Source organism: Myotis myotis, unplaced genomic scaffold (genome assembly GCF_014108235.1).
Source record: "Myotis myotis isolate mMyoMyo1 unplaced genomic scaffold, mMyoMyo1.p scaffold_m19_p_1, whole genome shotgun sequence".
In the NCBI taxonomy this organism is placed as follows: Eukaryota; Metazoa; Chordata; class Mammalia; order Chiroptera; family Vespertilionidae; genus Myotis; species Myotis myotis.
This window is the reverse complement of record NW_023416313.1, coordinates 212325967-212353872: the sequence shown is the minus strand read 5'-3', so window position 1 is coordinate 212353872 and position 27906 is coordinate 212325967. Positions and strand designations below refer to the sequence as shown.

The 27906-nt window shown below is 44.9% G+C and overlaps 1 protein-coding gene across 3 annotated transcripts in view; it reads right to left on the bottom strand.

Moving 5' to 3' along the window:
- Positions 1-25354, bottom strand: part of FLRT2 (fibronectin leucine rich transmembrane protein 2) — a 98360-nt gene extending 73006 nt beyond the window's left edge. The window contains exons 1-3 of one of the 3 annotated variants that reach the window (XR_004968405.1): positions 21404-22126; positions 13707-13822; positions 10474-11241 (exon numbers count right to left, since the gene is read on the bottom strand). The gene's annotated coding sequence lies outside the window, so the exon portion shown is untranslated. Of the gene's footprint in view, positions 1-10473; positions 11242-13706; positions 13823-21403; positions 22127-24831 lie in introns of those variants that run through there. The other 2 variants (XM_036314701.1, XM_036314692.1) reach the window with 2 other exon arrangements.
- Positions 25355-27906: the final 2552 nt, after the last annotated feature.

The following is a 27906-nucleotide window of genomic DNA, read 5'->3' as shown; positions in this document are numbered from 1 at the left end:
CTGAGTGAGGTTTAATGCACTGCAAACCTCATCTGTTAGGCTATTTCTTCAATTAGGACAAAAAGCTCTGTCCTCTAACAAAATTACGGTGCAGAAACACCACCCCCGACAACAACAACACTATTTACAATCACCTATTGGAGATAATCTGAAACCCTCTTTTTTCTTTCTCCCTCCATCTTCCCATTCATTTCTCTCTCTCTCTCTCTCTCTCTCTCTCTCTCTCTCTCTCTCTCTCTACTCTCTCACTACTTCTTTCCACAAATATTCACTGAATCCCTACTGTATACCTGATCAGTGCTGGAATCTGAGGCTAAAATTATGAATTAGAAGGTCATGGTCCCAGGGTATTCAATGAGGAGAAATGACCCTAGTGCAGTGATGGCGAACCTTTTGAGCTCGGCGTGTCAGCATTTTGAAAAACCCTAACTTAACTCTGGTGCCGTGTCACATATAGAAATTTTTTGATATTTGCAACCATAGTAAAACAAATACTTATATTTTTGATATTTATTTTATATATTTAAATGCCACTTAACAAAGAAAAATCAACCAAAAAAATGAGTTCGCGTGTCACCTCTGACACGCGTGTCATAGGTTCGCCATCACTGCCCCAGTGGCATAGCCCCCTGGAGGAGGGAGAAGAGAGAGGTAGAGATAGACAGAGACAGAAACAGAGACAGAAATGTGTGTGAGAGAGAGGGGGAGGGGAGAGAGAGAGAGAGAGAGAGAGAGAGAGAGAGAGAGAAACACACGCAAGTGTATTATTGAGGCAAGGCATTTAAAAGTTGACCACTACTAAACACTGTTTGCAATTAAGATTTTATCATCACATCTGTCCTCATTTCATGTTTCTGGCCACTAAACCTTTATCACTGTATTACCCATTGCATCCTTTGGCTCTGTCTGAATGCAGTAAAGGAGAGTGGGTGTGCATTTCATAACGAGTAATGCAGATACTTGTACAATCTTACCCAAATCAAAAGAAAAGAGCCAACAGGTAGAAGGTGGCTGCTCTTTGAGCATTCCCTGCAGTATTTACTGTATCTGCTTGGCTGCAAATCTTGAATTTACAAAAATCCCATAGGTAAAATTTAATGTGAGAGTCCAATACTAATCACTGCATCAAAAAATGCCATTACCCCTGTAGTCTTCTAAAACTAGATCCTGGAGGTTAGGCTGGTAAATATTTCAGAAACGTAATGCAGTGGCAGGAGCATCAGATATATGTGCAACAAGACTCATTAGTTACAGTAGTTTAGGCCTCTTGGAAGGATTTCTGGAATAGCTCCTTCATATCAAAGGCTTCCCAATCAGCCTTCTAAACCCTGCCAATAAGCCAAAAGATCTCCTTGCCTTACTTGTTTATACCAGGAAACTCCATGCCATCTACAAAAGAATCATTAATGTTATCACTCAGCATTTGCTGAGCTCCTATAGGGACTTAAAGCAGTGGTTCTCAACCTTCCTAATGCTGTGGTGACCCCCAATTTCATTGTTACAAATTGAACATAATTAAAGCATAGTGATTAATCACAAAAACAATATGTAGTTATATATGTGTTTTCCGATGGTCTTAGGCGACCCCTGTGAAAGGGTCTTTCGATCCCCAAAGGGGTCGCGACCCACAGGTTGAGAACCGCTGACTTAGAGGAACCATATCTCTCTTTGAAGAGGCCTGCGGGATGTCCTTCCATGATCATCTTCCCTTGGTAGCTTGGAAGGCCATGACTTAGGCTGTTGGGCCAGTATTACAGGAACACGTTAATGTCTATTATTTTCTGAGAACATCAGTGACACCTATTTTTGAATAAGCCATGTTGGAAGACTTGTTAATATTCATTGAGCACTTAGCTGACCCAGGTACTATGACAAATACCCACAAGTATCACTTCACTTAATCCTCATTGCAACTCATTAAGGAGGGTTTGATTTTGCTATCCCCACTGCACCGATGAGAAAAGTGAGGCTTCTAGAGATTAAGTGCCTTGCCAAGATGCCAGAATTGTGAAGCTGTGAAGGCAGCTCAAGCCCAAGCAGATAGAATCCAGAGCCACGCACCTAACCACTAATGCTAGTTCCCTAGATCCTAACCCTTAGAGAATTACTAGAAATGCTCAGTCCTGACTAGATAAAAAAAACAAAACAAAACAAAAAAAAACTAGGGCTCAAGAAGGTTGAGTAATTTGACAGAAATCAAAGATTTTTAGAGTCAGCACAAAAACTAGAACTCAGACCTTCTGTGCAGCAACCAACTGAGCTTTTGAGTATCCCATACTGCTTGTCCAACTCAATTCATGGCATCAATCCTATATAATAAAAGGCTAATATGCAAATTGTCCCCTCGACAGAGGTTGACCAGGAGTTCGACCAGGGGGCGGTGCTGGCTGACCAAATGCCCAATGCCCGTGACTTCTCCCTCCTGCTGGCCATGGCCCCTCTCCCCAGCCTGCCCAGCCTGATCAGACCCAATCAGTGCAGACCAGCTGGACCCCAGCCATGCATGAATTCATGCACTAGGCCTATAGTTATTAATAAGATGACTATTTGGCCAAAACCGGTTTGGCTCAGTGGATAGAGCGTCAGCCTGCGGACTGAAGGGTCCCGGGTTCGATTCTGGTCAAGGGCATGTACCTGGGTTGCAGGCACATCCCCAGTAGGAGATGTGCAGGAGGCAGCTGATTGATGTTTCTCTCTCATCGATGTTTCTGACTCTCTATCTCTCTCCCTTCCTCTCTGTAAAAAATCAATAAAATATATTAAAAAAAAAAAGATGACTATTTGGTACATAGCTCCACAAAACAGGAAGAGACATGACTTTAAGCATTTCATTTTCCTCTCTTGGAATCTATGAGATAGGAATAATTGCACATGCCCTGCCTATTATGAGAAAGTAAAATTATATACCCCAAATAAAAATTAATAGAAACACTAGTTACAGAAATGGAAAGAATTATTATGAAAAATGGTTCCCATCTTCAGTTTCTCACTTCATACTGTTTTCTCCCTGGCAATAATTATATTAGGTATTCGGTTATTCCATTAGGGTCTATTGAAATCTTAAATAAACTAAATCTTTTATGTATTTTAGGGTAGAATCACTATACATATTTACCCATGCCATGCGTTTATCCATCCACTGATTAAAGAATTTAGAATTCAGTGGTAAGTAACCAAACACACATAAAACCAACAATAATGAACTAAGATCATCTTATGTATAATATCTTCCATACGTTATTTTTCTTAATCTTTTTAAGAACTCTGTAAGAGATTAATATCTCATTTTACATAAGAGTTGGATAAAATGTATAATTTCCACAAAGTTTCACAGTCAGTTAACAGCAGAGCTGGGATTCAAACTCAGTTCCACCTCATCCCAGCACTGAACAACCATGCAGTCCTTGACATTCTGTTTACTTGGAATCATGTGTGGGTGTACCCATGAACGCAAGGTACCAACCCCTCCATCCCTTCCCATTACACAGAACAAAGTGAACCTCTATTGCTATCACTTGGGCTTTAGAGTAAAATCATGGAGTGACATGAAAAAAGGAAACATTTCTCTTTTTTTAAATTAAGCCCCTAAAATGTCATTTGGAGAAGGGTAAGAGATAATATAAGCAGAAAAGGAGATTCTAAAAGGTTATTTCTACCAGTGGCATGCCTGTGCACTTCTTAAGCTTCTCCCCCACTGCAACTTCCTAATTTTCCAAACAATCCCATTGTTTTTAGCATTTCAGTTATAACCTGATGTTCCTGTTCACATTCCACAAGCGCCAACTATCATTCCTCCACCAAGAACGTGCTCTGAATTTTGAAGACAGAAGATAAAGAGACTTCAAGTTTAAATCCCTTCATCTTTCTTGTTAAGTGTTCAGGAAAAAGATGGAGTCAGAATCAAACCCAACTACCAGTGAAATTAAGAATGTCTCTCTAGATTTCATTATTTACAATTCTCTCCCTCACTTAAAGACAAAGAATGTACAATTTCCTCATGAAAACCATTCTAGATTTCCAAAGCATTTAATACAACATCAATATTTTCACACATAGAAAAATATAATCAAGGCTAGGCTCTAACATCTGTCTGTTAAAGGAGGAAAAATAATGTTCTATATATCCTTCTTTTGGGGGGAAAATATATTTACTTTTAACATAAAATGTGTTAAGGGGTTTCATATGGTTACTTTATGGTATTTATCTTCATTGTTAAAAGCATTACAGATGTTCCCCTTTTTTCCCCAATGACCCCCTCCTCCCTACTCCAGTCATTCCCTCCCCAGGCCTTCACCCCACTATTGTCTGTGTCCATGGGTTATGCATATATACATATAAGTTCTTTGGTTGATCTCTTCCCTCCTCACCTTCCCTCCCTACCCTCTCATTCCCTCTGAGGATCCTCAGTCTGTTGCATGCTTCCATGTCTCTGGATCTATTTTGTCTGTCAGTTTATTTTGTTCATTAGATTCCACATCTGAGTGAGATCATGTGATACTTGTCTTTCTCTGACTGACTTATTTCACTTAGCATGATACTCTCCAGGTCCCTTCATGCTGTCTCAAAGGGTAAGAGATCCTTCTGTTTTACAGCTATATATACTCCATTATCTTACAACACTGTGTTTGCAGACTATGAATAAGCCTTAAACTGAAATCTAGATTAAGGATAAAACAACACTGACTTCTTACCAGAAAAGAAGCCCATACATATAATTGTGCATAACTGGGGGTTTTGATATGCAAAACACCTTCATCACTTTTGATGACACTAATATTATGCAGGAAAAGAAAAAAATACTCATTAGCCAATTATAATTACATCCGTCATTCATGCTAAATGAAATGTGGCTCATAGCGCTTCATTTTTTCCACTATGTGCTCTGCATTGAAAGGATTTACTTGATTTGCCTTTTTGCTTCCCTTTGTAATGGCTTTTGCTTATTGTTCACCTGGTTCCTCACAGACATTCCCTAGGGTTCTCGCAGAGTGAATGCTCATCCCTAGAAGCTCTTACTTGAGAATTGCACCTAGTGGAAACACTCACAGCATTGTCCCTGAAGAATATATCACGAGCGTTGCAATTTTCATGTTTATAAGTGACAAGCTAAAATTTGGTAGAAAAAATTCCCTTGTGCCTGGTGATAAGTCGACTCCTCTGCCGGCAGTTGTTTTAAAGAGCACTTTCTTTGGGTAATTCTTTTCTAATGATCCATGATACCCACTGTTTTTTGAGGAGACTTCTGGAAAGATTGCCTTTTTTCCCCCAGAAAGAGAAATGATTTTAAGAGTTCTTCAACAGTGGGTGTCCTAATTGAGACAGAGTGATAACTGTTTCTAGGGTAGCCAATCCTCTTCTGGCCCCCAGAAAGAAATGTTATGGAGAAATCAGGCAAAAGGCACCATGGCTCTACAGAGAGCTCCTTTGGAGAAATAGTGACATAGTATTACAGAATATCCTTCTACATGCAGGATAAGAAATTGCCATTTATAAACCACAGCATTCATATTATTTCAATTTGGAGGGAAAAGAGGAAGGGAGCCAATGCTTACTAGTACTTGATGTGTGGCGGGCATCACCTAATCTATTCGTCACAGTGATGCTATGAGATGCGTATTACTTTCCCTCTATTTAAAACTTGAGGAAGTAAACAAAAAGACGAAGAAACATGCTTAAGTTACCCTTGCTTGTGGAGGCAGAACAAATCTGGTCCGTCTGAATCCAAACCCCTTGGACTTTCTATCTCTCCCACTCTGCATCTGTCTGCAGATCCCCTTTTAAAGGAATACTGTTATGGAGATAATAAGAAGCAAATGATTGTTGTATTTTTGAAAACATCCAGATGTCTTCCAAGATTCCAACAAGCCAGAGTCAATGGTTCTGCAATACTGCAAGCATCTCTCTCTCTCTATCAAACCACTAATTCTTGCTATCAAGCCTGAGTTATAAGAATCCAATTCAACATAATCAAGTTCTAATGCCTGATTATTTCTGTTTGCTCTTGCCCCAAGGCCTGGAAAGAGTACAGGTTTTACAAATATAAACAGAGGGCTCATGATGCTGTTGGAATGTTCCACCTTCCTGTTTTCAAAGCCAGGGCACATTGCTTCCACACAGGATTCCGCAGAGGGAACAAAGGGAGCGTCTATTAGGCAACTCTACAATTCAAATACATGAGTTGTTTGTGCAAACTTTGTTAATGTTCATTTGCTCAATATTTAAAATCTAGTGGGAGGTAGTATATAGAGGGGAGACACAGATTTGTGCTAGTATGTATATTTCATAGAAGAGGTTGGGGTCAGATACAGGAGTTTAATTTAGCTACTTGGACATTTATTGGGCATGGCTTTTGCCCTAAATGAGCTCACAGACAGTGAAGAACAAGTATTTGGTACAATGTTTCACCACCTTTGGACCACTATAAAGGTAAAAGTAAGGACACACCCTAAATTTAGTTCCTAAGAGGAGATTAACTTTCGGGTGGGGAGATTAGGAAAAGCCATAGAAGGGAAGGCCTTCAGTGTCCAGCTAAGAAGTTCAGACTTGACCCTGTAAATTATGGAGAGTAATCTCATCAGCACAGGACTGGGGGAGAGGAATGGAACTATTGTGTGAAGGTCACAGGTGGGAAACCACACATGGGCTTAACTACCATGGCTACAACAGAACCAATTTAAAGGTCAAGAGCAGAATTTTTTAAAGATGCATAAAACTAGGAATAGAGCAGCTGAAAATGAATAAAAAAGAGTAATCAAGATGACTCAAAGTGGTAGTTCTAGACAGCATATTTATTTGAGAAATATAAGCAGGATGGGACCTGGTTGGAAATAATTACCTCATTCTAAAACATACCAACACTGGAGCCCAACAGAAAATTCAAGCGAGTTCAGTATTCAGAGTAGAGAGGGAAGAGTAACGCTGGGTAGCCAGCTGGTCCTTCACAGATGCGTGTGATCTAGGCAAACCAGGCAGCCATTTCCAGTGAGAGTGACACTGGCATGCGTAGGTTTCTTTCACATGGCCTGATCACATCTCCCTTGCAAATTGCAGAGAGCAAATGTTTTGGTTCCACCCAATTCAGCTAGATTTCCACCATCATAGACAGATACACCACAGAATTCACCTGAGGGCCAAACAGAGCTGGTGTTTTCATGTGGTCTTGGAGCTGGCTGGCTATGGAGCCCTTCCCCAAACTGCTACCACACCTGGGCAGAGCCTGCTTTCATAAGCAGCCACATCAGTGAGCCCACCTAGACTGACCTAGATCAGCAGTAATCTCATGCCACCCCATCCAGAGTTGCCTCATGACAGATCATGGGCAAAGGGTGACACAAGGATGTAGAAATAACAGTAGCCACAGGCTAGTTACCTCAGGGAAATTAAGGAACTAAGGAATAAATCACTTAATTTGGATAGTATCAATAATATTTACATGGAACTAGGAAAGACCAATAATTGGAGGGCCTCAGTTATAACCTCTGAATTCATAAAATACAATTTTGACATACACAGGGATGAATGCATCAACAGAAAGTGGGAAAAGGGAGTGATGGTCAAAAATCAAGTTCAACAGAGTAAACACAGTATGTACCTATACTGTGCTTCTTTGGGAATTATCAATGTGGAACAACAGCCTTCTCCAGCCCATCTCTGGGTCATTTTTTCACCCAATAAAGTCTACTGCCCGAGCAACTACACAGATTTAGAAAAGGAGAGAATCTGACCTATTTATAACACAGTCAATTCTCCATTATTTCCAGGCTCACAGAGGCCATTCGCTTTATGTTATTATCTGACCTCTGGCCATTCCATTGTCCATTATCACCTCCACAGGGAAAAATAGGTGCATCTCAAATCCATCTATTTAACTTTTTATTAGTAGAGCTGGTAAAAGGGTAAAGGCGAAAATTTCAAGTATTCTCCACAATAAATGCTTTCCTCAATCATTAGGCATTTATCCACAGCTTTCATTAATACTGAAAACATGCTGGAAGTTGTCAGTCACACTTTATTTTTAAAATTGTAGTTCTTCTCGCTTCTCATTTTACATAACTAAATTGAGAGACCCAAGAATATTTTTCGTTCTGAAATGGCAAAGAGCAAATCATGACTTTTTAGATTATTACCCCTCAAAAAGTCAAATATAAAATGCTGGACCACAGCTTACCCATGGACAGTGAGCAATCACCCTGAACTTGATTTTAGGACATGAGAAAATAAATTTAGAGTTGATTTTGGAAATTAGCCAGTGCTCACCTATCCTATAAAGATAATTAACAATAGCTACAAGATAAGCAATCTCGGGCAGCTTTCTCCACTTTAGTGTAAAATGGGTTACATGTATGCATTCTTTTAACCAATGGACACAGACTAGGGGGTAGAGGGGGAGGGCATGTGCTGGGGGTAGGGGCAGTCGAAGAGAAGTCAATGGGGAAAAAAGAAAGCTTATGTAATACTTTAAACAATAAAGAATTTAAATTTTAAAAAAGGAATATTACTGGACAGAGTCTACTTTATAGGCTTTTTGTGAAGATTTAAATGTGATAATATACATAAAACTGCATAAATAGTACTCTAAATCTTCTCTATGATCAATATCATTAATTTGATGATGATGATGATGATGATGATGATGATGATGATGATGACTCCTTCTGGATGTGAATGTGGCCTTGCTGATACTCAGTATGACTCAAGAATCAAGAGACACTGACTGTTTCTAAATATTCCTATAAATTAACATAATAAGACCTTCTGGGGTTGTGTTGTAAGTCTCCAGTACTAAAGCATAGTCACTTATCAAAATCATCTCGTATGTTACTCCATGTTTCCTATTGGCATGGAAAGAGTTGCCAACATATAGACAGTCCGGAGGGCACAAAGGGTTAAGGTAGGGGCATATCAAAATATGTTCCACCAGAATCTACTCTTTTTCACCATTAAAAATTTTGCTGAAAAAAGGGGCGAAGACACTAGAGTATACTTACAGGTGCACCCCCCCACACCCCCGCATTAATGTAAATCACCTCTGTCCATCATTGATAATCTACCATGAAAGGGGCAAGGTGTTGTTAGAATGCTCTTTTGGTGAACAAGAAGGAATTAAAGCCCAACTCTGTCACCATCAGGATCACATTAAACTTTATAAGTTTACGAATTGACTGTAACTTCACATGATCTTTGCTGTAGTCAATGTCAAATCATAAAGACTAAGGTGGATCCTGCTTTGTGAAGACAGAATCATTAGGGAGTTATCATTTCTAGGCTTCTTTTCTCTTCTCTGAGGGGCCCTGGCTCCTCAGATATCTCCATCAGGAAATAATGTGCTTAGGATAAAATAAAGAAAATAAAAACACAGAGAGAGAAAAAAGGAAAAAAAGAACTGCATCCATTTTTCACAAGTCCTAGGCTCTCTTTAATCATGCCAAGATACACAAAGTTAATGTGATGAGTTAAATGTCTCCTTCTATGTAAATCACATCTGCATGAATATCTACTTAACCGGTGGCTTTACTTGGTGCCAAGAAAGATCACCAAGCAAAATGATTTCTTCTTTAAACAGATCATCCAGTGTGGCATCTGAATTGCCTCATGGGTGGTTTGGAGAGCTTGACACTGATCTGGGTTGGGTTAAGCGGCAGGCATTTGCCTGACAAACCTGCTTAGAGTAAGGGAGAAAGGTGGAGGGTGTATATTTTTCCCCCATATGGGAAGAAAAAAGCACTAGATTTTTTTTCACACCGTATCACTAGATTATGAATCTCTTTGTCTTCCAGGATTGGCCAACACGATTGTTCACTCAATTACATTTGTGCAGAACCTGCTGCATTGGGCACTGTTGTGTGCACTGGGGAGACAGAATGAATGAGCCACGGTTCTTGGAATCTAATGGGAAAGAAGGGCATGTGAACAGAAACGTTGCAATACAACACAAACAGGGAACCAAGAAAGGCACAAACAAAATGCTGTAGAAGCCTAGAGAAAGGAATGATTAATTTTGACCCGGAGGGAAGGTGACATTCATGAGATCTTAAAGGAAAAGAGTCTGCCAAATGGAGAGTAAGCAGGTAATGTTCTACACAAAGGCTAAACAACCTGGGGAATGCTAAATATGAGGAGGAACATGTTTTACCGTCCGCGGCACATGGATACACAGGACGGATGCCTGAGAATGAGGCCTGAGTGAGGATTGACTGATATCAGAGTGTCATAGATCGCACATGTTAGGGTAAGTTTGGATGGACTTTGTATAGGTGGACAGGAAATTAGGTAACATAATATGATTTGTCTTTTTTAGAAATTAACTCTAGGGACACCTAGAACAAGACATGCAGTACAATGGTTTAGGACAGTGATGGCGAACCTTTTGAGCTCGGCGTGTCAGCGTTTTGAAAAACCCTAACTTTACTCTGGTGCCCTGTCACATATAGAAATTTTTTGATATTTGCAACCATAGTAAAACAAAGACTTATATTTTTGATATTTATTTTATATATTTAAATGCCATTAACAAAGAAAAATCAACCAAAAAAATGAGTGAGTTCGCGTGTCACCTCTGACATGCGTGTCATAGGTTCGCCATCACTGGTTTAGGAGATACTGATGGATGATGGAAAGACCATACAAAAGGTCGTGGCTACCAAGGGCAAAGTCAGCCCTGACGTTCTTTCCTAGGAGAAGTGGGTTAAATCTAGAACGATTTCCTATGTGGCAAAATACACAGCAAAAATACTCCCAGAAATTCACAAGTGACTAGAAACCAGGTGATTATAAAAGCATGGCGATTCTGGATCAGGAAAAAAAAGTCTAAAAATCATCTACATCAGCGATCTCCAATCCTGAGCTTTTCAGCGTCCACATTCCCATTCCTTTATCGAATCTAGGCTTGATCATGGATTTAAAATCAGAATCTTCAGGCCTAGAGCTCAGGAACTTGTATTTTTAGCTACTTCCTCCCATTAATTAGGATGGATGAGTTAAGTTTGGGAAGAACAACTTGGGCCAACCCATCAGACTTCTTGGTGATCAGGAATGAGTTCTCCTTTGAAAGAATATCCCAAATGTCTGACAGGAAGCTTAGCATGGTGCCTGGCATTGGTGAAGGACCAATCTTGGTCAAATCCCCAGTTATAAGCGCGTGACTTGAACGGATGTATGCCTTGCATTCCTTCGGGGCTCAGAGATTATTAGAACAGAGTTTTAAATCCCATTGCTGTCAGCACTACTGGACTTGTTCCTTACCTATTTGGGTAAAAACATTTTAAATTATTTTCCAAAGAATTTTAATCTCTCTTACTGTTCTAGAGAAACAAAACAAGGTCTTACTGTTTTATGTTGGGGAAAATGTTGGTTCACAAGCTAGTTGCTAAGATGTTAACAATTTACAAAATACACTCTAGCGACTGTTTCTCTTTGCTCCAATTGGATTAATTATATTATGTGATTTTTATCAGAAAAAGCTTTTGTGCTTACAGACTTGGTGGTCTGGGGCATACCTAACATCTTGTTAAACTTTCTACATTAATAAGTTTACAGATTCATAATGTCAATAAAAAATTCCAATTGGTGAGTAGAATGAGAAAATTATATTATGTACACATGGAATTATAATAATAAAAAATAACCCCAGCATTATGTATCTTTACCAATGTCGAGCACTGCATTTGTTCAGAAGTATCTGCCATACAAGCAGTAAGAAGCTCCTTTACATAAATTCACGGAAAATTATTTTCTGAAACAAATATTTTCACACTGAACTGATAACCCCCATGCATCTATCATTAAACAAGCCAGGTATCATCTTGATCTAAGTACAAAATAAGTATTATATACACATAATAATCATTTACATGTTAATCTTCTACAATACAATATTTTTATGACTCTGCCAAGAGTCATGTATGAGATGAATTGTGTGAGGAAAGTGTTTAGCGTCCGTTTTGATAAACATCTTTGAACAGTAGCAAAGACATAATAACCACAGCTCACTGTGCCTAGTGTCACAGTCTAGATCAGAACATGCAGCAAGCTGCATGCGTTGGTCACCTGTGAAGGGCGCATGGAGGTGGGTGGGGGGGTGCATGGAGAAGCACCCCTTAACTGCCAAAGGCAATGTTTTCAAAAAAAACCTGCAGTTGTCCGGCCTGCGTGGCTCAGTAGTTGAGCATCAACCTATGAACCAGGTCACAGTTCGATTCCCAGTCAGGGCCCATGCCGGGGTTGCGGGCTGGATCCCCAGTGTGGGGTGTGCAGGAGGCAGCCGCTCAATGATTCTCTCTCATCATTGATGTCTCTATCTCTCTTTTCCTCTCCCTTCCTCTCTGAAATCAATAAAAATATAGTTTTTAAAAAAAACTAGAATTAAGCAGGACTCAGACGACACCATTTTCTGATTCCCAAACTGAGACACCTTTCTGTCCACCATCCTTTTTCTCTGTCCCTAATCACAGCATCAGCCTACCCTGTGCACCACCAGCTATGAACTCATTCTGCCCCTGCGTGGAGTGTTTATTTCCTTTCTGTCCTCACATGCTCTGTTACACACAGAAATAATGACATTTTATTTTGCAGAAGGGGCTGTATCCTGTTAGTGAACAGGTTCAAGGAGTCAAAACCTTTCTCTTGGATTCCAGAGAAATGACCAAAATAATGTGTAGAGGTCTGAGAGAGCAACATAATGGACTTGTTATCATTTTGGAATGATCTGCAGTCAACATTTATTAAGCTTCTACTGTATGCCAGAACATAGACACTGTACATAACTATCTCTATCCTCAGAAGAACAACTCTGTGAGTAGAAAGTATTTCCTCCAATTTTCTACTTGAGGAGACAAAGACTAAAAGACATTTAAAAATTTGCCTAAGTAGCCCTAGCTGGTTTGATTCAGTGGATAGAGCGTCGGCCTGAGGACTGAAGGGTCCCGGGTTTGATTCCAGTCAAGGGCACATGCCCGGGTTGTGGGCTCGATCCCCAGTGTTGGGCATGTAGGAAGCAGCTGATCAATGATTTCCTCTCATCATTGATGTTTCTATCTCACTCTTACTCCCCCTTCTTCTCTGAAATAAAAAAATATATATATATTAAAAAAATAATAAATAAAAATTTTGCCCAAGTTTACAAAATTAACAATAGCCAGCTATCTCTTTCCAAATGTAATGCTCATGTATTCCTGGCATAGTTATTGGGATTGGCTGCACTGTTTTCAAACATGTATAAAACTGCAGTGGAATTAGGTTTTGTGTCTCCTCTCTTCTCGTCAACCCGGGTAGACTCAAGTGGATAGATTCTACATTACCTGTTTGTTTCTCCAGTCTTACTTTAAACCTGGGACATAGTAAGTGCTAAAAATCAACTTCGAAATGAATGAAAAGGCTTTCTTCATCATCTATTGTATGCCTTCTGCCTCTACAAGAATAATATCTTCTTCATGATTACCAAGACAGCCACACAAAAACATATTCCCTCACTGCATTTTGTGCTTTTCTTTATTTAAAGTTTCCCTAGGACCTACATGGAAAAGAACATCTCCAATTAAAAATAATTGGGGTTATCTCATTACTCCATTATGTTAGGGACCTATGGGCGAAATGAGCACCATCCAGCTGAAGGGTATAACAGTCTGCCCTCCCCTTAGCATCTAAGACTTAGATTTGTGTGTGCATTTCAAAGATGCGCACATGCACACACTCACTCCCCACACACATACCTACAGATTCATCACGTTTTATTAGCAGAACTCTTCAGAGTAGTAGTAAACATTTTTCTTCTTCAAATATCATTATTCTATCATTCAGCACTGCCAGAACAAAAGGTATTCAGGTTCTGTGAAAGTAATTTGTCATGTTAAAATATAGTGCTGTGGCCAGATAGTTTATAATGCTCTACTAAAATACTAATCCACTTAAAAAAAAGAAAAAAAAACAAGTGTCAGACCTCTGGCAAATACAAATTAGAAACTGAAAAGAAAATTGTCAGATAGAGACTGTCATACATTCAAATTGCTGATAGAAACATTCCTTCTGACCAAGAGTCATGTACGAGATGAATTGTGTGAAGAAAGTGTTTAGCATCCGTTTTGATAAAAATCTCTGTACAGAATCATGACCCTAATCACATACTTCATAAATACGCACTTCACTTGGGAGTGTTTTCTGCAGGCTTCAATTAAGCAACCTTAAACTATTAAAAATTAACCTTGACAAAGGCCTACCTGTATACAAATTAGGAAAATAAAACCAACACAGTCACTCTCAGAACATTTAAATTTAAAAGCATCTCAGATTGGACAATTATAAAAATAACAACTGAACATAATATGAAGAAATAAATTGTAAAGACTGTCCCACAAAGGTTTTGTGACACTAACAAAGTCAAAAGAAGGCCAAGTTTTGGAGATTATGTTGGTGTCAGAATAAATCAAGTCTTTTTATTTATTGGTAATGGGCCCAGGAGCTCTGCCAAACTACTGAAAAGACAGTCTTGTGCCCTAACCTGCCTTCTATTGCAAAAGAGGTCTTAAAAAATCATCATATATCCTATTAATGACTGTGTGTTTGCAAAAGGTAACTTGAATGGCTAAAGTATAAACCCAGCCTGAAGGGGAAATGACTTTATTTCAGGGAATGTTGATGGTTTCTTCCCAAAAGATCTTCAGTGGAATCCATCTGTGATAAATTCAGTGTCCAACATCAAGCCAAGCTGTCAGGAGAGGCAAGCTTGGCCCTGGCACCCAACTCACCCCATTTACCCTTGATCCTTGAAAAGAAGACTTGTATCAAAGTGGAGCAAACTCTAAAAAGCAGACAACGTACCATTAAATGAACGAAAGGAGTGATGAAAAGGGCCATCCACACTTTACCAGTTGGGTGATGTCCCACGGAACCCAGAAAAAGGCTCCTGAAGGGCAGGCACTCTACCTTGGTTACTATTTTATTCATACAAAACCTGGAATTAGCCCTAGCACAGGACAGTCATGAAGTGATAAACGGTATCAATTTGAATAATGCCTCTTTATGGGAATATAAAACTGTACTGTTATCAAGGTATTTTCACACACATTAATCTTATCCGACCCTGGAACAACCCTGTTGAACTCTGCAGAGAGGAAATTAAGTCTCCAAGAGACTGAGTGATTCGTCCAAGGTCATAAATGTAGAAAGGAGAGTGCTGACATGAGAATGCGAGTTTCCATTATAGAAAGACATCCTTTCTTTCCCCCAAAACAACCTTCCCACTGCTCATTCCCATTGCTCAATTAAGGTCCCAAGTCTCAATGCCTACATCATAAAATTATCCTCCTCCAGAACAGGCAAGCTTGCATCTTATATCATGTTGGAGAGGGTGAAATCCTACTATTTAAATCTAAATATTTATAGAATTGCTGTATTTTTTTTTTACTCTTTTAATAAAAAAAAATCCAACTCTGATCATTTTGGGTTGCTTTGTAAAGAAGGAAACTTCTATGTAATAAAATGTAATGTCCATCATTTTGTATAATGTCAAATGGTTTCAAGGAGAACTCTCCATAGCCATATAGGTAGCCTTCAACCTCTTTCTGGCTCCAATTACCCAATGAGGAGCTAGGTGAGTAGGGCTTTCTATACCAATTCCTAGAGGCAAGGGTTGAGGAATAAATGATATCCTCTATGTGAGAATTGGAAAATTCAAGGGAGGAGGTGCATAAATGCGAGGTCTGAATGTGTTTTAAAAACAGTTTCATTCCTCAAGGCCTACACAGAATTTCCTGGAACCTCTATGCCAAATGCTTAGGCAATTTACTCTCCTATATTTCATTTCCTCTTTATCTAATATCTATGAAGAATATTACTATTTTCTGCATTATTTCCTTCTCCAAAATAATTGAGAACCCTAACTCTGGAGCAAAGTGAGAGAGGAAACTATCCCAGAAGCTATTTTGACACCAGATTTCATGAAAGTGATGCCCATAGGCAGCTGAGGCTAAGAGTGACACCAACACGTGGACCTATTTCTGGACTGATATGAGTCTAATGTTTTCCATTCAGCCACATGACCTCTGGTGACTTCAATGGGCAATAAATTTGTGAACCAATTTTAGGAGCCACTCTTGAAACAGGTTTCAGTGTTCTGAGGCCTAATAGCATCTATGAACTTTGGTACCTGATATTTTTCGATGGGTTGAAATCCAAAGCCCTAAGGTTCTTAAATGGTTCAAACAGAAGATTGTTTTATCTGTGTCTTGAAAGCTCTAATAAAGAGAACTGAAATATAACGCATGACCTGGGACCTGGGGGGAAAGGGGACCTTTTGCCAAGTTTCTTGTACATTCTCTTAAAAGCACCCAGGGAAGAAAGTGAGAAAAACAGCTCAGTTTTAATGAGTGGCTAATGGCTAGAAACACCAGATATTTTTTTTGTGAATGCTTCAAAAAGAAAAAAAAAAAGGCTCAGGACTTTAACCACTAACCTTCCAGAAAATGTGTGCCCTTATTACAAGCAGAATAACTGACCAGTGTGTGATAACCATGAATGTGGCCTTTTGACTTCCCAAATTATGCAAGGATATTTTCTTTGACCTTCCCTTATTACAGAACGGTAAAAATGACACTGCTTTGTTCAGGCGACTCGGGACACATGGTGCTGCAAGCTTCTGCAGAAACACATCCCACATTAAATTAAGGTAGAGGCGGTATTTGAAAAATAAATAAATAATGGAGTTCCAATTCACTGCAAATGGTACAGGATGCCAGTGAGTAGGAAGCCTGGAAGAGAAGGACTTCTTTTAAAAAGATGTTTTACAGGACTTTTTCTGCATCATTAACTCTTCTGGAATCCTGAACATAGCATGATGAATTTCCCGAAAGAAGTAGCTACTGTTTAATTTTGAATCACTTCAAAGACCCACAGTAGAAGAAATCAAAGAAAACCAAAAAAGACCAGTAGATGCGAAAGTCGCCAAGATGGGGGGGGGGGGGGGGGGGGGGGGGGGGGGGGGGGGGGGGGGGGGGGGGGGGGGGGGGGGGGGGGGGGGGGGGGGGGGGGGGGGGGGGGGGGGGGGGGGGGGGGGGGGGGGGGGGGGGGGGGGGGGGGGGGGGGGGGGGGGGGGGGGGGGGGGGGGGGGGGGGGGGGGGGGGGGGGGGGGGGGGGGGGGGGGGGGGGGGGGGGGGGGGGGGGGGGGGGGGGGGGGGGGGGGGGGGGGGGGGGGGGGGGGGGGGGGGGGGGGGGGGGGGGGGGGGGGGGGGGGGGGGGGGGGGGGGGGGGGGGGGGGGGGGGGGGGGGGGGGGGGGGGGGGGGGGGGGGGGGGGGGGGGGGGGGGGGGGGGGGGGGGGGGGGGGGGGGGGGGGGGGGGGGGGGGGGGGGGGGGGGGGGGGGGGGGGGGGGGGGGGGGGGGGGGGGGGGGGGGGGGGGGGGGGGGGGGGGGGGGGGGGGGGGGGGGGGGGGGGGGGGGGGGGGGGGGGGGGGGGGGGGGGGGGGGGGGGGGGGGGGGGGGGAGGGGGAGTGAAGTCCATGAAGGTTCTAACAGATTTTGACCATGTACTGAAAATACCACTGATTATTTTGCTAATACAGTGTTTTACTGTTCCATGAGGCTGAAATAAGTCTCTGTATTCATCAGAACACAGGATATTTTTATTACAATATTTGTGTCATAGTTCTTTAAAAAGGAACATATTTTAAAGCCTTGAAAAGAATCTCTGTCTTAAAATGGTTCTTGATGTATATGTATGTGAGTGTGTGTGTTTTCCTCTACACAGATACTTAATTGGAGCTCACATTGATGGAAAAAAGTAAAGAAAAAAAATACTGATAACTTACTCCAATCCCCAACACGTAGTTTTTAGGAAAAAAAAATTATTTAAAATAAGCAAAGCAATTTGGAGGGTGGAGAAAAAGAAAACTAGCTGGGGTAGTATAATGATTAACTTTAATAATAATAATTGGTCTTTTAAAAATGTCTTTTGCACAAAACCTGCCCAAGGGAAAAGAAAAAAAAAAAAACTCCTAAAAATCCCATATCCCCAAATACCACTACATCAAAAACCATCTGGAAAATGTCTGATAATGGTATCCGCCCTCCTAAGAAATTCAGCAAACTTTGTCTTCCATTACCATTAGAATAATCAACTCAAACTGAAATTTCAACTTGAAAACCCTGAGAAGACAAAGCTGGATTCGGAATCAGATTTTGAAAGTCTCCTTAAAATACCATCTGTTTATAGACACCCTTCTCACACCCGACTCGCCCTTGATCTTACCATAAGTTCACAGCTCAATTTAAAGACATACACACACTGCTACTATGAAGTCTAGTCACCACATACATGTTCTGGGCTTGAATCAAGTTTCCCTTGTTATGTAAGCACTTAGGGGCAATAAAATTTCACTGACATGTAGAAGCTTTGTGAGTCTCAAAACATTAGTCTACCTGACTGTACAACCCCTTTATTGGCAGTGGATAACACTGCTGTTTTATTTATGTTGATCATATTGTCAATGCTCCATAGAAGAGCCGTTTAGTAGTCTATTACCCTGTAACATTTTTATTGCTGTTGTTAAATATCATTACTTGCACTGAACTCTGTATTCAAAAAATCAAGTTTGAAAATTGGAATATCTGGGAAGAACTACAGGCTGTTGGTTTTCTCCCCATCGCATAATCTGTAGATTCTGATGAGAAGAAAAACAATGAGTATTCACATCTCACAGACAGAGGTCACTAATGGACTGAATTTGAATCACTGTGGCAGTAACCACAAAGTTATTAAAGTAATCTAGTGAAAAATGGACGTGCATTGAAATTAAAGTAAAAATACCAAAAGATGATTATCCAGGAAGGTCTGACCTGAATGGAAAATAAAATGACATCACCTTGACCTTTTTTGGAATCTTTGAAACAGAGAGAGAGCAAAACTAAGAGCCCCTGGCACCCTAGCTTGCTTTAACTTCAGACACTGCTGATCTTAGAAGCAGCAATTCTTCTTTTCAGAACACAAAGCTGAAGACTCAAACTAGATCACAGGTTCACACGGAGTCTCTACAGTTTAAGGCTTCTGGACTCGCACCTACTTGAGCCTTTCTTGAAACCACAGCTTCAAACTGGGAAGATGTAAGGTTGCTTTAAGGAGCTATGTCTACATCCTAAATCAAACTCTCCAGCAGGCCAGAATATAAATGGAACAGGCATCAGAAGAGCTTCCAATTAGATCCAGCCGGGCCAAGTCAAACTCGGATAAGATCACATCATCTGAAACACAGCATATAGAAAAAAAAAAAAAAAAAAAAAAAACCATGACTGTCTTGGGAACTAACTCCAAGGCACCCAGCATGGTGTCATTTGGGAATCTATTTTCTTCTGTCCAAAGCAGCCCCTGAAATCTGTAAAACTGCAATGAAACTAGTGAAGTGTTAAGAGGGGTATTAAAAAAAAAAGAGGCTTTCTTTCCAGCTAGGTTTGTAATAGGTTCTGCCACAGTACAGCAAGCCCAGGTCTTTTCTACAATGCCTTGTATCCCCTGGCACAGACATGGAATCCTGTTTGAAATTTCATCTCCAACCTCCTCCAGTCAGATATTTGCGACTCAACATGACAATATGGTGTTGCACTGTCACCTGTGGTTGTTAGAAACCCTTAAATGGCTTAACCCTATCCTGTGCGGGGCTTTTGAGCAGGGGAGGAAGAAAAGTGTGCTCTGGAGAGCAGTCACATTGTGGGGAAATTAGCAACTTTCCACGGTGGGTGCATGCATTACCCACGGATTTATTCTCTTCTAATACGGTGGCCTGTCCATCTTAGGGATCTGGTGCATGTTGCTTAGTGATTAAAAAAAAAAAAGTCCAGTTCTAACACTTTAGATGCTGAACTAAATTTTTACATGCACACTGCAGCCACCAAATATATATATCCCTGGACAAATGCCAAGCTGCATGCTGTTCACCTCATGTTTGGGGGATCCTGTCACTGGGGATTTAATAAGGTCACACGGACAATATCTTCCCGATATGGAAGCTAGCCTTCATATTAGCTGTTGGCTGGGAGAAGTTAGACATAATAAATTTAGCAATAAGCTCAAGAGCTGGTGGCCATGCCCCGAAGCTCCCTGAAACCCTGTGTGATGAAAGAGCCTCCCAGCTGAGCGGGGAGCAATAGATCCCATTTGGAAGAGGCTTTGCATAGCAAATGCAGCCTGTAAAGAAATCTAATCAGCACCTTGCACTCCTGGGCGAGCATTTACACGGATTTGTGCCTTGCCCCTGATTAGCTTACTGTAAGCTTTACCAGGGGAGTCCCTCCACTGAAATTAATCAAAAGCTCTGGGAAACTGATTTCCATTTACAAGAGAAGGCACCATGAGTTTCCAGGTGAGTTAATAACGATCCTAATTTAAAAATAAAATAAAGATAATAATAAAAAACGAGAGCAGCGGCAAACCTGGAGCCGCTTGGAAACTCAAAACTCCACTGGGGGGAGAGGGGACGTTGGGGAACCCGGGGCTGGAATCCTTTCGCTCTCAGAGTGAAAGGCAGAGCTATTTTCTTAGCCTAAGTGAGGCTGCGGTTCCGGACGTCTCTCAGCTGCCCCCTCCTCAGTGCACACTCGCGACCACTCAGCGCCCCCCGACCCCCCCCCACACACACACACACACACATGCACACTCACCCCAGCACTAGGACGCATCAGGCCGCCAAGGGAAAATCAAAACCTCTCTGCAACACCACCATTCACCCGCGCCCCCCCCCCCCCCACACACACACCCCAGCACACACGCGCATTCCAAATCACAGTGGTTAGTGTTTCATCTCGCCCTTCAATCCAAATGTGACTTCTAAAGTTCCTGTTTTATGATGCCATAAACTGAATGGTAGGAGGAGACCCCCCCCCCTCCCAGGATGTCAAAAGGGGGGAGGATAAATGTTCCCCCTTCCTTGAAATTTTCACACAGCCCCCCCCCCCATTGCTTTCCTGCACCAGCTAAACGAGGCAGGGGAATGCGAATGGGCGCTTGCTTTTTTTAATACGCTCAACGAGAGTGAGAGGGTCAAGGTGAGAGTGAGTGAGATCCATCCATCATTTCCCCAGATTGAAGAATACTGAGAGCCTCTTTACCCACCACGTTCTAAATTCCCAAGGAGCTGCACGATCGGGCACCAGCTGGAGCCGCGGGTTCTGATCCCTTCCCGGGGGAGACTCGCCTCGCTACCCAGCTGCCCCCCGGACGCCAAGAAGCGCCACGGGCCCTCCACGGTGACTGTGGATCTCCCGGCGCTGGGTGCCCACGCCCGGGATGGGATCTGGAACTTCGCCTCCCACTTACTTTCAGCCAGAGCGGGCGAGCGACGGAAAAGGCGCTGGGAGGGAGCCGGAGCCCAGCGGAGGGACGTGGGGAGAGAGGGTGTGTGTGTGTGGGGGGGGGGGGGTGCCCGTTACCTGCCAAGGTTTCCGAGGTATCCTTCTGGCCTGCTGGTAATCCCGCTCAGCGCCGCGTCCTCCCCCAGATCCAAACTTTTGCCCGGTCCTCCGGCTGGAGGCGGCGACGACCGTGGCGGCTGCGGGAGCCCGGGCCTGTCGCCCGCAGCGTCGGGGCGCGGGGATGCGGAGGCCGGAGCCTCAGAGAGCGGCTCGAGCCTCCCCGCAGCCGGCCGGCGCCCGGGAGCCCCGCTCGCCTCGCTTGCTCTCGCCTTTCTCCCCTACCGAGCCGCGGCATCGTCTTCCCCCGTCCTCCGCCACCTCCGCCTGCAGGGCTCGGGCATGCCACTTTCTCGGCGCTCCGGCCGCCGGGCCCCCGCCTCCTCGGCTCCTCTGCCGCCCCCTCTCCGCCTCAGCCCAGCCCACCGGTCCCGAAAGAAAGAGGGCGAGCGGAGAAGGCGGTGATCAGCAGCCCGGTGGGGTCGGGGATCCTCGGAGAAGGAGGACCCCGGGGGGCGTCTGGAGAGCCGGGCGGGCGGGCCTCCGACGCCCGGGTGCCGACTGTGCGGACCCCAGCGAGGGGCGCTGCGCCTGGCTCTCTCCGAGCGCCGCGCGGGTCCCGCGTGGGTCCGGAGGCTGCTCCGACCTCACTGCTGCCTGGATCCGACGCGGCCGGGCTTTGTAGGCGCCGCGGCCCCCACACCCACCCCTCCTGACACCCCCGGGAGATGTTTACAGTAATGAATTCACGGGATCGCCTCTGCCGCTCCCGCGCCCCTCCTCTCCCCCGTCCCCAGCTCTCTGGCGCGCTCCCCTTCTGGAGCCGTCTTTCCCTCCCTCCCTCCCTCCCTCCCGCCTCCCTCCCTCTCGAAGTCCCTCCCACATTTCGGGTTTAAAGAATGCTTGGGAGGCGCGGCCGCAACCCAAAGCTTTCCAAGAGGCAAAGTAAGACTAAGCGCTTAACCCTGTCCTCCCCGAAGAGAGTTGCAGAGCGCCAGGCTAACACCGGGATGCCACTGTGACCAAGCACGCCTCCTCCTCTCTCTCTCTGCCCTGCACCATCCCACCTGCCCCCCAACTGTTAGGGATCGTGCCACCACCCGAACGCTCAACGTCAATTTCCTCCCTGCCCGCTCGGCGTTGTACTTCCACGCCAGAGGGTCTAGTACTCAGACACCGAGAAATGATGGAAACGACAAAAAATATTACAAGTCTCTCAACCAAGATGGCGTTATGTCAAATGCAAGCAATCTTGGTGATTTGCCCCCACCCTACCCCCCTACACCTCATCAAGCGTTCCCTGATCCCCGGACCTTCTTAAATAACTTTAATTGGGAACATCATCCAAAATGAAATAGCGTTATCTTCAACACCCCATTTTCTTCCTTCGCCTTGGCCGCTGGAAAGAGCGTTGTTCACTTTGCCCGTAGGTTACAGCGGACAAACACATGCAGCCCTCAAAGATTTAGGAAACGGGCTTGACAGCTAAAGCAGCCTGATTTGTAAGCAGGCAACGTTTCCACGCGCAATCTCTTGGTAAAGGTTAGAGAGTAATATACGAAAGCCAGGTGCACGTCTCTCTCTTGAGGTGGGAAAGGGGGTTCTGGTTTCCCCCCTCTCATTTCATCGCCGCTGCTCCCGCCTCCAGTAAGTTGCTGTCATGTTCTAACAAGTCTGTAGAGAGGCAGAATCTGAACAGAAGAGGGAGAGCGAGCTCGCGCCAACCACCGGGCTGCGCTCCGACGCGCGCCGTCGGCGGGGCCGGGCCTGAAACACCCATGAGCTTGAACCTGGCTCTGGACCAGCTCCCTAGGGAGCCTCTCCGCTAGCGTCGCAGAAGAGCTGGCCAGAGGCGGTGGCCGCGACCTCCTCGGGATGATTTCCCCGTCCTCAGTTCACAGCCTGAGTCACTTGGCACCACTTTCCCCAATTGTTTTTATTTCCTTCGCATCCCTGTTGGGTCTCCCGCCTTCACGTCTCTGAGCGCCTCGATTGTGTTAAGACGACTTGGAAAAATGCCCGCTTTGCCTCCCAAGCACAAGCCACGCACGGATCCACCCAGACGCACGCCCGAGACGCACGCACCCTGGCCCCTAAGCACACACCACCCAGGTTCGTGCCCGCTAGTCGCTGCTCTTGCTGCGTTTTGCAAAGGTGGCTCGGAGAATTCTTAGACTGACTTATACACAGCCGCTCTTCTCCCCAAACTCGGTGTGTGACTAATGTCCGGAGGAGGAGGGGCATGGCTGGGGGCGTTCATTGGACTAGGACAGACTCTGAGTGCCATCTTGCCAGGAGGTGCCAGGAGCGACCACACCAGCAGTGGCCTCCGCCTCCACCAGCAGCTTCCGCCGGTCCGGCCCGGAGGGAGCTCTAAACGCTTTAGGAGTTTCCCAGTACGGGTCCAGCCCGCCTCAGTCACCCGCTTCCCCATAATTCCTTTCCCTAGTTAGCATCCCCGACTTCAACTGCAACCTTGATCTTGCACTAATTACAAAAGAGAAGTGACCGAGCCGGTGCCGAAAGCAGACATCGAGTCAGCACCGCGGAAGTTCTTTCTAGCTGGGTCCAAGCCTTCGCGGGGACTGGATGGTAGCTGGTGAGGTTCAGCCCCTGCCCTCCTCACCTTCGCCTTTCCCCTGGACTCGGCGCCAAGGGGGGAGGTATCCGCCCCCTCCCCGCGTCCCACCCACCCACCGGGTCAGAGAATGCATTCGGGTTCAGCCTGACACCCGCGCCTTCCTGGCCGCCGCTGGCGCGCAGAGGATGCGCTGGTTCCAGCTCAGTGCCAGGCCACTGAAGACCCGTAGATCTGGAGAAAGAGTTGATTTCGGTCAAAGTAACCACGTCCTCAACTCGAAGAAAAAGGAGCTAGCAAACCGCACCCCCCCCCCCGCCCCATCCCCTCATCTTTTTAGCCACTAATAGATACCGGATTGCGGGCAGGGGGCGTGCTGGTGGCTTTAGGCGCCAGCTCTTGATAATCAGGCTGGTGACATTAACAACAGATGGAGCGGGCGCAGAGGTGGGGGCGTCGGGGGATGTTACTGCTGGAAGTTAACAGATTCATTCTGGGGAAGTGAGAGGCTGGATTCCGGCAAGTTTAGTGGCTCTGGAACCCCCAATTTAGGATGATGCTCCCAGCAGGCAAGCAAATTTACGTTTTGACGCCGAGCTCAGTTAGAAAACTCCTTGGAGGAAGTGGATTCGACCTGAACACAGATCTCCCTAGAGTCGGGGACCAGTTAAGCAGTCTATTTTCTCTCTGGATGAAAGATAGCGACTGAAACATCCCATCCACCCGCTAACCAGCCCCCCACCCCACGCCACCTCCCACCCCCGCTGGTTAAAAAAAGAATCCCTCCTCCCCCAAAGAGACCGCGCGGTGCCCGCGTAGGGGCAGTCCCGGCGGTTCCTGGCAACTCCACCTGGCACCGCAGCCCCTTTACCTGGTGTCCGCGTCTCCTTGCCGCGGGCTCATCCGAATCCGACAGGGTCGGGGAGGTGGAAAGGAAAGAAGCTGGCGCGGCAGCAGCGGGGCTCCCGGGGCATGGTATTGTTTTAGGGGTCGCCGCCAAGGTCCCTCCTGCCCATCGTTGAGAACTGCCAACCTGGTTCCGGGGCTGGGTGGGCACGGCGGCCGGCGTGGAGCTGTGGCCTCGCTGCTGCTGGTTACCCCGGACCTAGGACCAGAGACGCACCCGCGCGGTAGCAGCTCGGAGCCGTGGCGCGGAGACTTCGGCCACCGATGTCGTCTCGGAGCGCTCGTTCCTCTGCGGCGACCATGGAAGATGCCAAACTCGAAAGTGATGGCGACAGGTTTCCAACGTACAACTAACTACAAGGTACCCAGCCGGAGACACTGGGCTGCTTTCCCCCCACCTCCCTGCCCCTCCCTCCGACGGGGGAGGGACCTGACTTAACCCTGTGTGCGCCCTGCGCTCCGGGGAGAAGCCGGATTCAACTAGGAAACCGCAGGCGGCGGCTCCCGAGGCGAGAGCTTTGTTCACGTGCGTTTCCAGTGGGTGTGTTGCTGTCTGGGGGCACTCGCGTGGCAAGACGCCAGGGGCAGGCTTCCAGCCCCAGACTCCGGCATGGGAAGGAGCCCTTGCGTTTCATCCGGACCAAACCCAGCCCTCCGAGGCTATTTTTTGCCCCCGTTACCAGATTTACTGAAGTTGCCAGCGAAGTTGAGTTTTATTCCCTTATTTCAAACACCCCCCACCCCCATCCCCACCACGCTGTCCCCGTATTTTTTCCTTTGCTAGCGGCACATTGAACATGTGGAACTCTCGGCTACTCCAGACTCTAGTTTTATAATTGTTTGGCGTGTGCGAGAGGAACTGTGTAAGGAACCCACCCACCCACGATGCATTTAAATGAAACAGCGAGGAAAGCTGCCTCCCACCCACGCACCCAATGCCCGCCTAATAAGACCACAAATAAGATTAAGACACCGGAAAATGGGGGAGGACTCGGGTTTGAGGAGCCTGAGATGTGTTTAGGCAGATGGAAAGGTGGGGGCTGGGGCGGGGGAGAGAAAGAGGCACAGAGCCTTCGAATGGCATCCACAGGAGAAACACGAACAGAAAAGACGATGCAGAAGAGTCCCAGCATTGAAAGCAGCGGGTCAGCTCTAAGAGCTGAGATTTTGATCGGCGTTATTGCCCCGTCGCTCTCTTTTGGGAGCGATTTGGGGGGGAAAATAAATAAATAAATAAAAGAGAATACCGGAGTCCCGCCTTGGCCACCCAGGTGCTTTGCATTTTGTAAACAAGCTTCAATCAGCGGTTCTCAACCTGTGGGTCGAGACCCCTTTGGGGCTCGAACGACCCTTTCACAGGGGTCGCCTAAGACCATCCTGCATATCAGATATTTACATTACGATTCATAACAGTAGCAACATTACGGTTATGAAGTAGCAACGAAAATAATTTTATGGTTGGGGTCACAACATGAGGAACTGTATTTAAAGGGCCAGAAGGTTGAGAACCACTGAAAGTGTTCTGGACTCACAAGAAGTTAACTGGAGTTGGAGCCCAGGCATCTTGTGGGCACGGCGTGGAAGCTTAGAAAACGGAGGGATGGCCGAGCGCCTCTGCATTCGCCATCACACCCCAGTGAGCCCCAAAGTCGCCCAGAGCGCAAACTCAGGCATCTTCAACCTATTGCTTCTTCCGGCGTTTCCATTCCGGACTGAAAAAGAAGAAATACGGAGCCTTTCAAAATAACTCCGAGGGGTAACACGTGGATCTTGCGGAAACTGAATTATGTTTTTAAAGAAAATCTGTTTCTCCACCGCAAAGATGTTCTCATTTCTATCTGCAACATACCCAAGCCAAGGGGAATCTGTAATAGCCATTTCGAACACCTCCGAGCCAGGCCGGCCCACAGAGGAACAGTTTCCAGCCCGCCCTTTGCAGAATTCCGTTGTAAATCCTTCTAGTTTGCCAAGGGGGCAGCAAAGCACAGGGATAGCTCCTCAGGCTGCAGAATCAACAAGGAAGACCACATTGTAGGACAAACACTCACATCTATCTGCTTCTAAACATGCATCTTCGCATGTTTGTAAGTTGCATAAGTATCCACACCAGGCTCTTTCATTGATGATACCTTGATCTGAGACAACAGTATACTTAGTTCATCTTTAAGAACGCATTTTTGTTTAAAGACAAAACAGAACCTTACAGGTTTAACTTCCTGATTTATGCTCCTGGAAAATGAATGAGACTGAAAAAGGGAGAGGGGTTCATTGCAGATGTACAGAATTTGCATTTTATTATTGCTGTTCCTAAATTGTAAGAAAACAATGTCATGTGGATATACTTCCTATTCAAGATGATTGTAATCAGGACAAGGAAAATTGAGTAGGGGAAAATATATCAAATAGATGAACAGATTCAATGTAATAAATGTGTCATCCACAGAAACCATGAGTCAGCTTTAGAAATGGGTGATGGTGGGCCAGAGGTAGCAAAGAATAATAAATGTCATTCAGGGGCTCCAGAATACAATGATTTTGCAGACTCAGAAAACTGTGATCATTAAGTTACTTTATTTTTATTGAGGAAACTATCACTCCTATATAAATTTGGGAAGTATAGAGATAAAAACCAAATCTGCCAGCCTCACATAACAGAAAGTCAGCTCATTAGTTATTCTTAGGCTTTCAGTCTTCAGTGGAGTTTTCACTTCAATGGAAATTTGACTGCCATCTCAAATCCTTTTCTACCCATGTTTCTTGTGCCCTTCCTCCTCTATCCCTGCACACATTCATTGGCCTTTCTAATACCTGGTGAAAATAAAAGTAGTGCAGGACTCTGATTCAGAAGATAGTGGTGGAAGCCCAAGGCACTGAAATTTCGATCTTGGATAAGTTTAGTTTTGAGCCACTGTTTACTCATTTATAAAATGGACATAAAGCCCTAACGGGTTTGGCTCAGTGGATAGAGCATCGGCCTGCAAACTCAAGGGTCCCAGGTTCAATTCCGGTCAAGGGCATGTACCTTGGTTTCAGGCACATA